Raw genomic sequence first — 16,860 nt, forward strand, 5'->3', positions numbered from 1 at the left:
ATACTTCTTTTTGAAATTGACCTGGAGTCATCAAAGGTTTAGATTTAAGAAGTAGGAGATGATTTGGTGTAAGTGCCTTGATGTTATTTGGATCAACAGGAATTTTTTGTTATTGGACAATTATTTAAAATAGTTTTGTGCCAAATCGAAGCTGTGTGAAGATGGTCATCATTGAGTATTTGATTATTCAAAATGGAATTGAGAATTTTTATGATTTAGGGGTCATAAATATATATTTTTTTAAATGGATAAAATTAAATCCAAGGGAAAACTCTTTACCTAGACAATGGTGAAAATGTGCAACTAACCCCCATAGGGATAGCATAGATGCAGAATAATGGAATGTTAGATATCTACAAAAGGAAAAAAACATGGAGAGGTATACAGGTTCAGTCAGGAAGTCGGGAGACATGACAGCTTGCATGGAATAAAGATTGTGGGAAGGTAGTGCTGTGGTGAATGATCACCCGTAATCATATTGCATGGTTCAGCAGGCTCGAGGGGTAAACAGCCTATACTTTGATATAGAGTCCTAGAGGACAGCTATAGATTGTTTGGCTCATTGGGCCTGCATTTCATCCATTTGCATTAATTATACACATTCCTACTCATCACCCCAACCCCTGCCTTGATTTTCCCTCCTTCCATCAGAATCAGAAACCCCTGTGGTGGCAGGAAGAATCTGCAACCTTCACGCAGAAGGCATGATAGAGGTCAGTAGTTCTGATAGCATACCCTTGTGGTTTCTCCAATTCAGTCCACAGTAGACATTCATAAGATATGAAATTACCAGCAAGGCTAGCATTTATTGTTCATGTCTAATTACCCTCTGTTGTCCTGGAATGAAGCAGAGGCCAGACTGGACAATGGTGGCAGCTTTTCTGCTCTGAAGGACATGAGAAAAAATTTTGATTAAAACATTCTGATAGTTGCACATCAGATTACTGATACCATCATTATATTCCAGATTTATTAAATTACTTGACTTTAAACTCTCCAACTGCCATGTTGGAGTTCAAGCAAAGCAGTATTCCAGGCTTCCAGCTACCAGTTTGGTAATGAAATCAACATTATTATATTTGCCAGGGAAGACTATACAAATCAGTTTGGAACAACTAGGATTTGAAATGAGAGAAAATTACACCAGGTCTACATTTCCTGTTTTGAAAATTTGAGATCTTTCTTGTTTTTCCCCAATACCCCCACCCCCCCGCCCCCCACCACCCCACACCCCGGTTCACTGCAGATCTCTCTCCATGAATTGCAGCCCTTGCAAGATTTAAGATTTCAATTTTATTGTCAGAGTACATGTGTACATGACATAACATTCTTTTTCCTCCAGGTGAGGCAGAAATGACCACTTATTGATATTGCAAAAAAAAACTGTGCTCAACCAACACATTTAAACAAACTGCAATGCAGAGAGAAAAATAAACCAATAAAGTGCAAAAGTAAAGTCCTTAAATGAGTCCCTGATTGAGTTTGTTGTGGAGGGGTAGCAACTGTTTCTGAACCTGGTGGTGCGAATCTTGTGGCACCGACACCTCTTTCCTGATGGCAGCAGTGAGAACTGAGCATGTGCTGGGTGGTGTGGATCCTTGATGATTGGAGCTGCTCTCTGACAGCAGCATTCCATGTAGATTTTCTCGATGGTGGAGTGAGTTCTGCCTGTGATGTACTGAGCTGTGCCGACTACCTCATGCAGGGCTTTCCACTCAGTCTCATACCAGGCTGGGATGCTGCCAGTTAGCACACTTTCCACTACACATCTGTCGAAGTTTGCTAAAGTTTCCGGTGTTGGACTGAACCTCTGCAAACTCCTGAAGAAGTACTGTAGTGAAGTTGCATCATCTGCATGTGTCAAGAATCAGGTTGCAAAAATAGTTTTTTATTTTTTCTTGTTTAACTCTTTGTTCTTTATTTACTTCCATTTGACATAAATACTGTGTGTGCATATTTTATTCTGTATGGATAATTTTCTGTTTTATGAATAGCTGTAATGGAGTGTCACCTGCAAGGTTTTATAAAGTTGCACTATAAACCCACTCTTGTATTCTGTGCTCTGGCTAGCAAAGGCAAATATCCAATATGCATTTTAATCACCTTATCTTCCTTTGCTGTTACCTTCAGGGTTGTTGGACATGAACACCAGTTTCCCTTGACTCTTTAGAATTCATAGGTTCCAAACATTTTTCATGCATATTCTAGTCTTATTAATGCTTACACTTTTCAGTATTGTATTTCGTCTGCCACTGAGAATGAGACTGGAAGGCTTGAATTATAAGGAGGGCTGGATAGACTGGGACTGATTTTCAGGGAATATAGAAGATGGATGGGTGACCTTGCATAGTTAAGATGAATTTAATTTAAAATTTTAATTTGGCTTAATTTAATTGTACACCTAATTGACCTTCACCTTCCATACATTTTGAATGGTCGGAGGAAACCAGAGCACCCAGAAGAGATGTGGGGAGGCGTACAAACCCTTATAGACTGTGCCAGATTTGAACCTGGATCACTGGCGCTGTAACAGCTATGTGCTAACTGCTAGACTAACTGAATGGTCAGGTTAGAGGAATCTAGTACTAGAAGGCACAGGTTTAAGGTGAAAGGGTAAAGATTTAAAAGGGATGGTTTACCTAATACTAGAGGAAGTGGTAGAGGCACAAATAATTATAATGTTTAAAAGACATTAATTATACTTGGATGAGAAATGTTTAGATGCATGTGGGCCAAATGCAGGCAAATGGGAGTAGCTCAGTGAGGCAAGATGGACCAAAAGGCCTGTTGTGCCAGTGACATTCACTGATTCAGCAAGTTGAAGGAAAATGTTGTATATTCAAAATGATAACCATTTCAATGGCAAGCAATGTTTGAAAAATAATGAATGTGACAAATTTTCAAATTACAAGCAAAAATTGAGCTCTGATACAATGCTACTATTGAAATATTAACTTATTTACTCAGATATACCTTATCTGATTTACATCTTCAGGATCTTCTATAATATGTTGAAGTTTGCTAACTGGACTTGACATAAGGAGCATTACTCTTATCAAAACTGAAAACTATAGGCAATAGCATTAGGTAAAGGTGTATTTTGTATTTTTAAAAAAGACTTGAATCATTTAAGGATATAATTTCAAAGGTTCCTGACTTCTGACTGTTGAAACTATTGTTTATCATTATCAAGTTTTATTTGGCATGTACAAACCATAACAAAACAAAATTCTTTGACTGCTGGAAATCTGTAGCAGACTTAGAAACACAACTCAGCATTATTAGTAAGTAGTTCCAGAACCAAGGAAAAAGCAGACATGGAGAAAACTAATGGAGGATATCTCTTGCAGTATGGAGGAGAGGAATGACTGAACAATAATAGAGGTAATGCTCTTCTATTATTGAATATGTATGTATAATAATAGAACATTATTATTTAATGCATAATTGTCTTATTACATTATTAATGCAAGTCCAACCCCCTAACAACTAAGCAATAACAGCTTTCTTCTAAATCACAGCAAGGCAGTAGGATAAGGAAAGAGAACATGAAAGACAGGATAAAAACAAAACTGAAGATGTGCAAGAAAGATATCCCTATGAGGAGAGAGGAAACCAGAGCAAATATGGCAAATGGGATTAATGAAGAAATGAAATAAGAAGAATGGATCTATATTTCTCAAATTGCTGGCACTTTTATAAAAAGGTTCTGCTCAGAAACATTGACCGGCTATTCTCTTCAAAAATATTTTGACGATGCACCTGAATGTCCAGTTTCATCTGATAATGTAATTTCATTTGTTCTAGCACATTACCGAGCAAAAGCATTTCTTCTTAAAAAGCCATTGCTTTGTCAGACATGCTTTTTATTTCAGACTTTCATTTCCTTGGTGCAGCTCTGAAGATTCCTTAAATTTATTCAGGACAGCTCACTGAAAGCAAGACTGACCATGTATCCACCCAGCTTGTTCTTCAATTATTTGCATTTGACATTTGTACTTCCAGGTGAATGCACAGTCAAGAGTTCCTTTCAACTTGTTTAGTGGCTTTTGTATATGCTAACATCTAGCTTTCCAGAACATTTAGTTTTACTGCCAGAAGGCTATTTTGCTGCTTTCTTACCCAAATCTGCTAAATGTCTTTGTTTCCTGAGATTATTCTAATTATTATTGATCCAGAGATTGTTTGAACTTTTTCCCCCTCTGTTTTTGAAGGCATTCATTTTCATTCTTCACATGTTGTGCAACATTAAGCTCCTCACTAATTTTTGGGAATGTTTCTTTTGTCTTCTCACCTCTGCTTGCGTCCAAGCAGGTTTCCTCAACCATCTTCACCACAAGTTTGGCGAAGGCAGCGTTAGATGCTTGAAGTAATTCTCCTGCAACTTAGTTCCACATTGACACTATTCACCATTAATTCATAGACTCATGGAAACGGGTCCATCCATGCCAACCTTCTTTGTCCTTCAATACTAATCCCGTTTGCCTGAAATTAGGACTCTTATCTTTCTATTGCCTTGCCTATTTAAATATCTGTCCAAAGGTTTCTTAAGCACAGTAATTGCATTGGATTTTACCATCTCCTCTGACTGCATTTCCCAGTTATCGGCCTCAGAGGTAACCTTTCATACTGGCAGAATTCTACCAGCCGTTGCTGTGATAGAATCCTTTTCTCCTTCCTTTTGAATCCATGTGACCACTGGTTTACCTCTCGGAAAAACACACATAATATGTATGTGTTTTGTCAAAATGGCTGCAGTATTTCAGTGTTTACCTTTTGCAGCAGACAACATTGACAGTACATAATAGATGCACAATGCATTTGCTGTCATAAATGTGTTTTGTTTATAACCCTGCGATGCTGTGCTCTGTTTCTCCATATTCTCTCCGGTTACTTCAGTGATGTTATTGACTGAAGAACTGCTTTGTTCTGAATATGCAGGAACTAAACCTCTCCTGAGCTTTGTCTCTCGGACTGAGCAATGCAACATACCACGTACTTGCTTGTTTCTTAAGCTCTCCTCCTGTGCTTTGGGAGATGGAGGAAGGCCTTTTGTTGCAGCCAGTTTTTACAATATGCAAACTCACCCAGCTCTTTTCTGTAGTCTTAGACTGAGATCTATTCCATATTCAATGGCCAATATCCTGTATTTTAGATTCTTCAAGAACTTCAGCTGAATCTTTCTGTTACTCATTTGCTAAAGACATGAAGCATGAGGTAAACATAAATTTTACTTGCAGTAGTTTTTAACTGAACTGCAAGCATGATACAAACAACGTTCTATTCTGTTAATGCTTCCTCTGCAATTTATACCTGTCTAAGGAATGAGAGAATGAAAAAATACAAGGGTGAATTTGCAGGGGGAAAGTGAAACTAGATATTGTTTGGGCACCGTGCTGCAGTTGACTTTGCTATGCAAGTTCAACAATGGGGAAAAGTAAAGACCATGTGACAAGTCAGGTCCTGATTCTCATCTCCTGCACTGAAACAAGTAGAAATGGGTATACTTTTATTTTTTTTTCTCTCTGGTTAAATCAATGTTCAACTGGGTACCACCTTACTTGGAGTTGTGCAAAATCATTTCTAAACTTGGGTGGAATTGGTAGAACTCTGAAGAAAAATAGTGGAAATGTAACATTGTCAAGTTTTCATGCATTTCCAAAGAAATTTCTGTGATGTCACTCAAAAGACAAATCACCAGTAGTTTTTGCCAGGCAAAGCAGTTCCCAAATACATGCCCCTTGCTTTCTTGAGGAAGAGTTCAGGCCTGAAACATTGGTAATACCTTTGCATCCTAAGGACACTGCGAGACCAGCTGAGTTTTTGCTTCAGACTGTTGGTGGGGACTTGACATTGTTGTTGAAGCCAATGTAAAGAGTCAGTGGTCAGATAAACAAAGGTCTTTTTAACCATCATGAGAACATTTTGAAACTGAGTACAAAACAATTCATACGTTGTTCCTACAAAGTCAAATGTAAACACGAAAGACAGCATCTCATGGTCTGTGCTGAGTACACTGAAGCTCTGGGGACTTGCAGTTTAACAATCATTCCATTTCTTCCTCTCTTTCTCCACAGATGCAGTTCGACTTGCGTGTCTCATTTTATTTAATTTTTTTTCAGTGTCGAAGTATTTTTAAGAAATGTGTGGGGGCTGGTGCACCCCTCATTTCAGCAATGCTTGTTTTGTTCATTTTTCCAGCCCTGATAAAGGGTCCTTGTACGGAATCATTGATGCAGATACTGATCGATCCACAGAATGCTTCCAGTAATTTGTCTTTGTTATGGATTTTTAGTATCTGCATTTTTTTCCTTCAGCAGTTACAGATAAATTTGGTTCTGTACTTTGGCACTCCATCCTTATCTGACCTCTCTCATGAATCCAAATAACTTGACATTTTCATTATTTCTCTTTCTACAACTTAACCTTAGAACATGCCATCTAAATCCTTCATGGGAATATGGAAAGAGAAAACTTAAATATTCTGAGATGAATTCCAGCCAAATATCCTGACGTTCTTAGGTTATTAATGCATTTTTGCGTAATGATATCTGCAAACAGCCAAAATCCATGGCCAGATATTATAGTGTGCCATTCAGTTAATAATAATGGGAATATCAATGTTCAACAAATCAGTAAAATTAAATGCACTTACCAAGTGCCGAAAGCAAAATAATGCAAACCTAGGAAATACTCAACAAGTCAGACAGCATTGATGAAGAGAGAAGCTGAGGTAAAATTTCAGTCATTCATAATATTCTTCATAGGCTCAGGCTATCTTAAGTATTTTGCAGAATGGTTAAATTCTGCTGTCATGAGTGATTTGTCTCACTTTCTGGCTGCCTCCTCTGGGAATTTCTTGAATAAAGCCTTCAGCAGAGGCTTTGTGGTGTGGGAAGTCCTTCCATCCACAGATCATGTCCTGTGGGGTGGGGGACAGTATGACCACTTTCCATAAAACCTTGGCAGGCCACTGTATGGCTCAAACCACCTGTCAATATACCCGAAATAAAACAAAAATCTGCAGGCACTGTGATTGAGGTCATCTCTCCCCCCCCCCCCCCCCCCCCACCATTTTGTTCTACATTTTACTCACATCTTGATGAAGGGCTTAAGCTCAAAACCTTGGTTATGTATCTTTGCATTTACTACATAAAGTATATGGACTTGCTGAGTTTCTCCAGCATTGTCAATATACCTGAATATTTTTCATCATTTGGAATTTCAAAACTGTCCCAAACCAAAGATTAATTAAACTAATTTATAAAAAAAATCTAAAATGCTTATCAACATTTGAATGAATCAACAATTAAATGGGAAACAAAGATGCTAACATTTGATTTTCATCCTTTGAAAACTATGGAGTAAGACTGGTGTTGCCTTGACAAAATGGAGAAGTCGCAAACTGGGAATCCTTACTCATCTAGTGCAAGAACAAAATGGATAGGAGAAATCAGTGTCGGGGAATGAATAATTAGAGCTTTCGTCAACTTAGTTATGTTAGATTTAATGTTTCTAGGTGAGCATGTGAAATTTAGATGTTTAACTTTAAGAAATGTAATCTTTGGCTTGGCTTCGCGGACGAAGATTTATGGAGGGGGTAAAAAGTCCACGTCAGCTGCAGGCTCGTTTGTGGCTGACAAGTCCGATGTGGGACAGGCAGACACGGTTGCAGCGGTTGCAACCATGTGAAATTTAGATGTTTAACTTTAAGAAATGTAATAATGTAATCGATAATAACGTATCCAATGATTGATGGGTCTTGAGTGATTTTGACAGTTGGTGAAAATGAAAGACATTCAAAAACATTAAGTAAAATTAAATCAGGAAATGGCAACCTCAAACCAGAGCCAATATGAAAATGAGCTTCCAGAGAAAGGTTATGAGAAATTACCTTGATTAGTTGGATATCATCAATAACACTGGTCTCCTTAGAATTCCACAGGATATTTAAAATGGGAGTGAAAAAAAAGTTCCAGAAGCAGTCAATTCAGGTAATCTATGAACCTGAATGGTCCCCGCCCAAGGAAAACTTATCTAACAGAATGTTAAATTAGTAGGAAAATATTAACTCTTTTTGTTCTTGTCCACTTTAACTCAAGACTTTTAGAACGTCTTGGAAGCATTTGGTGCAAATAACCAGGTTCCAAATATTGAACCTCGATGCATATTTGGTTGTGGAGTCAATCTGAGAGGCAGAGCCACCAATAGAATCAATGCAGTAATGAAATGTCATGGTGTGGATCCTATTTACCAAGAGGTAATAATGAACACAAATCTCACAAATTACTTTGACTCTGTCAATCAAATTTTTATTATAAATTTAAATTAAATTTTTTAATTTAGACATTCAGTACGGTAACAGGCCATTTTGGCTCACGAGTCCATTCCGCCCAATTTACACCCAATTAACCTACACACCCAGTATGTTTTGAATGGTGGAAGGAAACCAGAGCCCTCAGGGAAAACCCACGCAGACACTGAAAACATACAAACTCATCACAGACTGCATGGGATTCGAACCCCAGTCCGATTGCTGGCGCTGTAAACGTGTAGCACTAACCAATTGTGCCAACCGTGCCGGCTCATATTTGACTACCTTCAGGACTGCTACGTGACAGCATGCGAACCAATGGATAGACCATAAATCCAGTCCCAGTTTAGATAGGGGTCAAGCCAGGCCATATAATCATTCCAACTCTCTTTTCAATCTTCCTTGGCTCAATGTTGCTCCTCAGAATGAATGGGAATCTCTTCAATTTTCCTTACCTCCATCCCAGAATAAAGTTCTCACCACTAAGCTGCAATATCAGATAAGAGTTTCTGTCATCATCCTTAACGCCAAGCTCCAAGCAATGGTCACTGATGAATTTGGGAGACTGGATCTTTTGTCCAAAAATCCATGGGGATATAGTCTGTTACCTCACTTTCTAATCATGAAGGTAAACAATAAGGCCCTTGAAAACAAGGATTATATCCTGGGAGCAACCTCTCAGAGAAGACCTATCAATGTCAAAATTAGCACTGCCTCTTCAGAACCAGGAGTCTTTGGCCAACCGCGGAAGAGAGGTTTCAAAGTTCGAGCTCAAATCTTGCACCAAGCAGGTACGCGGATGGAAACGTTTTAGAACAATTTGAGCCAAACACAGGCATATGAGACACGTATGGGTAGGCAAATGCTGCAGAGAAAGAAATGGATTCTGAGCAGGTATTGGTCTAGAACAGGGGTGGCTAACCTTATAATTTTTAATCTTTAATTTAGACATATAGCACGGTAACAGGGCATGTGTACGTACCAGGAGTGTAGGTTAATTGGGTGCCATGGACACATCAGTTGAAATGGCCTGTTACTGTGCTGTATGTTTAAATTTAAAAATATAAAATTAAAAAGTTGGCCACCCCTGGTCTAGAACATAAAACATTAGAGGCACACAGCCTGTGCCAACTTCTGTAAACCTACTCCACAGCAATCTAATCCTTCCCTACCTCATACCCATAACCCTGTATTTTTCTGACAAAGATAAAAATGGCGTGTTAGTATATTGTTTTCTTTCAATTTGGTTCAATTTAGGATACACTTAAAGTTAGATTATGGAATGTGATAGAGAGAACAAAGAATTTGGGTCAGAAACTTTCACAAGTTACAAGAGAAATGTCATGCAAACAATGCATGTTGATTAGCAGTAATTACGTGCCCTGCCATAACAGTTTAAATTTCCAAGGGTTTGTTTTGACAATTAATCAGATGCTGCATAATGATGCTGAGTAGAATTATTTTTCTGGCAAAAAGATGCAAATAATTTATAAAGAGAAAAAGAAATCTTAAAAGTTAACCAATCCTCTCTGTTTAGATACAGTCTATAGTAATTGGATTATGAAAATGGTTTTTAGAGGCAACTTAGTCTGACATATAACACCCACTTTTCAAGGTTTATCCAACTTGGAATGTGGCCAGAGAGCTGCTGGGGGGGGGGGGGGGGGGTGGGGGGGAGGGTGGGGGTCAAAAGAAATAACCCTTTACACATGGTTTGTAACAACCCCTTGACAAGGCCCATTATATTAAGCAGGTACTGTAATGTGGATTGTGGAGGGTCATATGACCTTTAGCTGGAGCCTAGTCAGAAGTCACCTCACCTGACACTTATTAGTTGGATCTGCCCACAGGTGAGGCTGACCTACAATTGGTCCTCTCAGATCATGTGGATGTCCAGATCCCAGCATATGCATTTTTTTTCTCTCTCCCTCCCCCTTTGCTGCTACATGGAGACCATCGCTGAACTCAAGGCTGCAGGCCACAAGCAGTTCTGGAGGCTGAATGCAATAGGCACATCCCGGATCCTGAGTCATGAGCAATGCTGGAGACCAAGTTTATTTGATATACTTGTAATTGATTTACTGTTCATTAGTGTGCCGTGACTGTGGGTGGGTGGGCATTATAGGTTTAACCCCTGCATTCCCAATCGGAAATGTTTAGCAGTGATTTATCTGTACCTGATGTGTAGTTATTTGTGAATTATTCCTGTGTATGTGTTCATTAGTTGAATGTGTTCAATGTGACCATTGCTGAACTCTAGGCTGCAAGCTCGGAGCAACACCAGAGGACTGACTGCAATGACCCCATCCCAGATCCTGAGCAACGGTGATCGGGTTCATGTGTTTAGTTATGTGGTATTCTGTGCATGTGGGTGGATGGGTATTATGGAAGTTTAACCTTTGTTGATTTGTGGATCGTGGGTGCTGAAGAAGTTAGACCTTTGTTTCTCAATATACCGTGTCTATGTGCTGTATATGTTAGTCTGTCAGTGTGCCTTTTTTGTGAATTCCCCTATGTATAAATAAAGACCATTGTTTGTTCATGTGTCAAATTTATTCTAAATACAACAGGTACATTCACGGTTGAGGAACAACTAAGGTGGTGATGATTGAGCACTTCACTGACATTCTAGAAAATGTTTTGTCATCCAGAGTCTCCATGACTCTGCTTTAAATGGGCTTGAGAAATCCTAACTTAAAAGTATAATTGCTGGGTGGTTGTGCTAATGAACACTAACAACGTGACAGCCATTAGGGAAATAGGAATGAGGACCATCAATTAAAATGGGTCAGATGTCATATTGATGGCTAAGAAAACCTGCCACAATACCAGACTCCTACATGCATTATTCATGACCCAAGTCAAATAATAGTTTGTCTTGTGAAGAGCAAAAATGTTATAGTTGTAACAGTATTTCGCTTACAGTAGTGGCATTAGGTTATCATGGAGGCTAGTTTAAACCAGAACAGTGGATTTTAAAGAAAACATTCCTTTAGCCGGAGGGTCGTGAGTCTATGGAACTTGTTGCCACAGATGGACGTGCAAGCGAAATTGTTGGGTGTATTTAAAGCAGAGTGTGACAGGTCAGGGCATCCTGAAGGGAGAGGCTTGTGAAAATGGCACTGCCGCTGATGTGGACCCACAGGGAGCAGAGTCACAGCACTCCAGCGGGGTCAAACGACCCTGTCCGACTGCCCTCGGCTCCACACAGGCTTTAAATATCCTGTAAATGGAGCTGCCGGTGGTTTTATTTAAAATCCTACAACCACGGGGTCTGCACCCAAGATGGCGGTGCCTCTGATCGGTAGCAGCCACCATGGGCTGCAGACTCTAGGGAAGCAGAGGACTGGGCACAGAGCAGCAGAAAACAAGACCAACCCCCCCACATTTGAGAAGAAGCCGAGGAGACTACCAATGGGACAGTGACCACGGCGATGGATAAATGAGGGGCTCTGAGGCAGAAGAACACACAGGTGGCAGCCTGTTAGTGACTCGAGGTGAGGAACCCTTGCAGGCCATGTGCTGCTACCAACTGCAGTTGAGGGATTCACACTGTCTGCAGGAGACTGGCTAAAGGTATCAGAACTGGGATGTAAGAGGGTGCTGAAGGATTCCTAATCGTGTTGGAGGTTCGAATCTGCAGCTCGGGCTGCTACTTGTTTTACTGGACTCTGTGGCTGCAGGAGTGCTCAAGGTGAATCCATGAACACATGGTGTCTCTGAGGGGACTTTTTTCTCCTCCTCTTTCTCTGGCTGTAATAGGCACCTCAGGCAATTTCTGCTGCTGGTAAATCTGTCTGCCTTGCAGCTACCAAAATATAAATGTTGTGTAATATTACACTGACTTTATTACATGACAATATATTGAATCTTTAATCTTGAATCAAGGGTTATGGAGAGAAAGTCAGGGAGTGGTTGATTGGGAGAATGGATCAGCTCATGATTAGAATGGTGGAGCAGGCTTGATGTGTCTACATGTGATTTTTTTTAAAGAATATTAAAAGTTGCAGTTGGCTGCTAGAGGTTAAAAAAATATAAAGTTACACGCATGTGGCAGCTCCTTGGCAAATCACAGCGTACTAAATGTAGCCTAAAATAGTTTGCCATGAAGAAAATTATTGAAAACATCACTGTTTTGGTAAAAGAGGAATCACAACAGGCTCCCCATCGATGCAAAAAGGGTCTTCCACACAAAGTGCTGCATTCTGTGCAGAGAAACCGGCATTGAGATATATAGTACAGGAGCATAGTGGACCATGTCAAATTCAAAAAACTAGAACAGGCAAAGAAGTCAGATTGTAACAGCACTTTGCATCTGGAGATGAAAAGGAGAGCGTATTGTCCAGTGACGCACGAGGCCTGCAAATTCGCCAAAATTAACACAAAAAGCTGCTTGCAACAGATTTCAGATTTATTGTCAGAGTACACACATGACATCACATACAACCCTGAGACTCTTTTCTCCTGCGGGTGAGGCAGAATTACCACTGATTGCGTACAGTTTGTTTGCAGTTCCAAAGTAAAGAAATGTAAACAAACCAATACAGAGAGAGGAAAAAAATCAAAGTGCAGAAGTAAGAATCCCTGATTGAGTTTGTTGTTGAGGAGTCTGATGGTGGTGGAGAGGCATCAACCTTTCACTTCTCCACTTTGAAAAAGATTATTATTCAGCAAACAGACCTTTAATTGAAAAAAAGCTAATTACTTTTCATTAATTTCATATCCAATTTGTTTAACTCATGGTACTTTTACTAACTGTGCTTTCTAATCCAATGGTTCCATAGTGGATTCAGCAACGCTATTGAAAGTCTGCTGTGAGACAATAACATGCTCTGTGACCTCTGGTCGTTGGAGCTTCAGATTAAAGCTAAGGGTTTCATCTGTTGGGATAATCTACCTTTCAATGTAAGATTTCATCAAATTTGTTACCAAATACCTTATTTTTCATCGTTCTATCTCCTGATCTATCTAATTTAGGGTCTAAAGCAAAATTAAAATCCCCTCCCAATATAACTTTTCCCTTGGCATTTGATAAATTCATAAAGACATCTTGCATAAATTTGCCATCATCTACATTTGGTGCATATACATTCATTAAGGTCCATTGTTCTGAATAAATCTGGCAATTCACCATAATGTATCTAATGTAAGAAGATTTGATTACATCCTGAGAAAGGACACACATTATGTACCCACTGTGCTACTCCTACTGCTGTTCCAGCAAGGTCAGGCCCCATAAGGGCTATAAGAAAGCAGCCTGAAGATAATGAGTGGCCTGTTAAAGCTTGCCGGACAAACTGTAATAAATGCTGATAATGCAGGGCCTGCAGGGTTCACGTGGTCGTGTTTTTCAGGGCAGGCACCAATGTGCTGTTTTCCGACACTGCACAAACTCCTTTAAAACTTCAGCTCTGCTATGGCAGTTCCCTGGTTGGACTGCCAGTGCCTGGTAATTGCTACCTTTGTGAGGCCAGCTTTCTTCAAACAGAACTTTGTGGGGTGGTTGGGCTATCCAATAAGTTGTCTGATAAATGGGCTAAAGTGAACAGAGCCTTTATGCGGGTGTGATCACACACACACACACATACAGCACTGTTGACCCAATCTGAAACTGTAGCTGAGGGCATTGCTTCAGCCTTGCGAAAAGCCAGAGAAGGAGAATTCTTATAGAATTTCTCTTTTTGGAGAACAACATTTGGATTGGGTTGACATACTCAAGCAAGAATAATAAATTCTTTATGTGCACTTTCCACCTCCTCACCAAGTCAATACTATGTAATTAGAAAAAAACATTAGGAAGGAAAGGGGGTGAAACATTGCATAACAGGCAAGGATTAAGATTTAAAATGCAAGACCTTGCCTAAAATAATACTGGAATGACCAGGGCCACATTAATTCATCACTCAACAAGCCCAAAACAAGTTTTGCTTAGAAGGTACCCCTGATTAATATTCCTACAGCCAATGCATTCTTTAATCCTATTGGCTACAGTTTTATTTTGATTTAAAGAAATAGTTAAGTGAGGGAACAGTACAGTAAGGTTCGTAATGGATTTAATAGTCAAATCACATTTTATTTAAGAAAAACACAAAATGCAGGAGGAACTCAGTAGGTCATGCAACATCTATGGAGGGCAAAAGAAGGATTTCAGTCCAAAAGATCAACTATCCGGGAGTGGGATAGTTTGAAATTAATCCTCAGTAGGCAGATGGGCGTAACTATAAAGGTGAGGGGTTGAAATTTCGAAGGGTCAGGATAGTTCACTCAGATGGTGATGAGCAAATGGAATGAACGGCCAGACTGAGTGGTAGAGGCAGTAACCCTTATCCAATGAGCGGGTTGGTGGAAATAACAAAATACAACAGAAGGACTTTTAAGACTTAATTAACATACAAGAAAAAAAACTTCCTCCTTGTCTTGCTCTTCAAGATAACATACAATAAAAATAAGAAGCAGTGTTGGCTGAGAACCATGGCAGCTGTCTAAATGGCTCCACGACCTTACTGACAGCCAGTGAATTGCTAGGATGTATCTTCGCAGTTTTGTTATTTTAAAGTGGCAGTCTCTCTATTATACATTTGGCATTATAATAATGGCATTTACATTGTAGGAATTAACAAGAGCCAGATCTCCAATATTATCAGAGTGGGGTATGAAAAAATATTTTGTCCTTTTGTTGCAGTGTGCACAAACCATCAACATTGCATTGAATTGATTTGCAAGGCAGATGGCTAGAGGGGGTGGCAAACTAAAGAGATTTGTTACAATATTCTGTTGTGTGTTAAAGGAATTAGAGAGGGGAGATTGCTTTTTGTACACATTTTAAAAATGTGATTGGGAACGTAAGGATTGAATATGTGTAACCAAGAGATTTTTTTTTCATGCCAAGTGCAACATTATGATATAATTTGCATACTTTCACTGCGGTAATAAGTAAGAATTAGTATTCAGATTAATTCAGAGTTTGGTTGGCTTAGGGCACGTTGAATGTCAAACTAACAGCTTACACTTGAAACATTAAAATTAATTCCATTGCATCATAGTCAGCGAAAGATGACGGCTAGAGTTTAGTTGCTGTTTCATTTTCCATAAACTTTATGGAAACCTTTGTGCTTTGCACATAAAATATGTCTTCATTCCAGTTATCATTTTATCCAGGCAACAAGTCACAATTAATTTCTATGCTGCTATATCTATACAGAGTACAAGGTCCAACAACAAATTACTACATAAAAATAAAATTAAATTTGAAATGAATTCAAGAACTGCATTCATAAATGTCAAAAATTTAGTTATATACTATGGTTACAGGCCCTTCCATGCTATGGAATTACATCCAATTAACTTACAACACCCATATGTTTTTTTTTAAAAGGAAACCCATGCAGACAAGGGGAGAACATACAAACTCCTTGCAGACAGCGCCCAGTTCCAGCATGGGTTACTGGTACTGCCACAGCGTTATGTTAACTGCTATGCTAACCGTACTTAGGTAGGAATTTTCTGCAGCAAATCTTGTATTCCTTGATTCTCTTAATATCCAAAAACCTTTTGATCATTTGGACTCCCCCCCCCCCCCCCCCCCCCCCATAGCCTTCTTCAGTACAGAATACCAAACATTCTCTACCTGCTGAGCATGAAACTTCTTTCTCAACCCTGTCCTGAATGGGATTGTTCATCCCTGCATTTGCTTTATCAAGCTAGGAATTTTCTGTCTTGCACCTTTTTTCTTTTGTCCAAAATCAAGACAGTATTACTAAGACTGTTTGATCTCTCTGAGGAGTGCCTATCCCAGGAATCCAACTGTTGAATGTTTATTGATTCTCTCCAGAATATCCTTCCATAATTAGGAAGACAATATTCTGCACAGTTCTACATAGCTTCACGAAGATAAATATCTTTATCTTTGGACTCAAATTCCTTTGTTTCTAACTGATTGAAAGTTAACTACAGCTAGAGCAATGATTTGTGTACTACAGCATCGAGATCCCTCCAAAATCAATCCTCTCTCCATTTAAAATAACCATGCCTTTCTGTTCGACCTGCTGAAGACAAACATAAATTTTCAATATATTCCATCTGCATGTCAATATCCAGCTTCACTGCATCCTGTTTCATATCTTCAGCAAGCTACACTCTTGATTCCCTCATCAAAATCATTCGTACAAGATTGCAATCAGTTAGAACCCCGGCTCTGAATCTTGCTGCATCCCACATGCCTCAGTGTCCCAACCAGAAAATTGTACATTTATTCCTATGTGGACGTTCTGTCCATGAATTTACAGGTGTTGATTAATAAATAGTGGAGCTAATTGGTTGTGTTGGTTGCACCTCCAAATGCAATCGGTAAAAAACTGAAATAGTCAGAAAATGCATTTTTGAAAATATTACACTTGAAATTTATTAAAATGAAAAAAAATCAAATGTTATTCAAATGTTGAGCCAATTTACTTCCCATGAGTTCTCAGTAGCACACCAGATGAGCTATTGTTTGGCTAGGCATCATGCTTATGGAACTAGGCCTGCTCTCATGCTTTAAGTCAGCC

Source organism: Narcine bancroftii, chromosome 11, assembly GCF_036971445.1.
Source record: "Narcine bancroftii isolate sNarBan1 chromosome 11, sNarBan1.hap1, whole genome shotgun sequence".
Classification (NCBI taxonomy): domain Eukaryota; kingdom Metazoa; phylum Chordata; class Chondrichthyes; order Torpediniformes; family Narcinidae; genus Narcine; species Narcine bancroftii.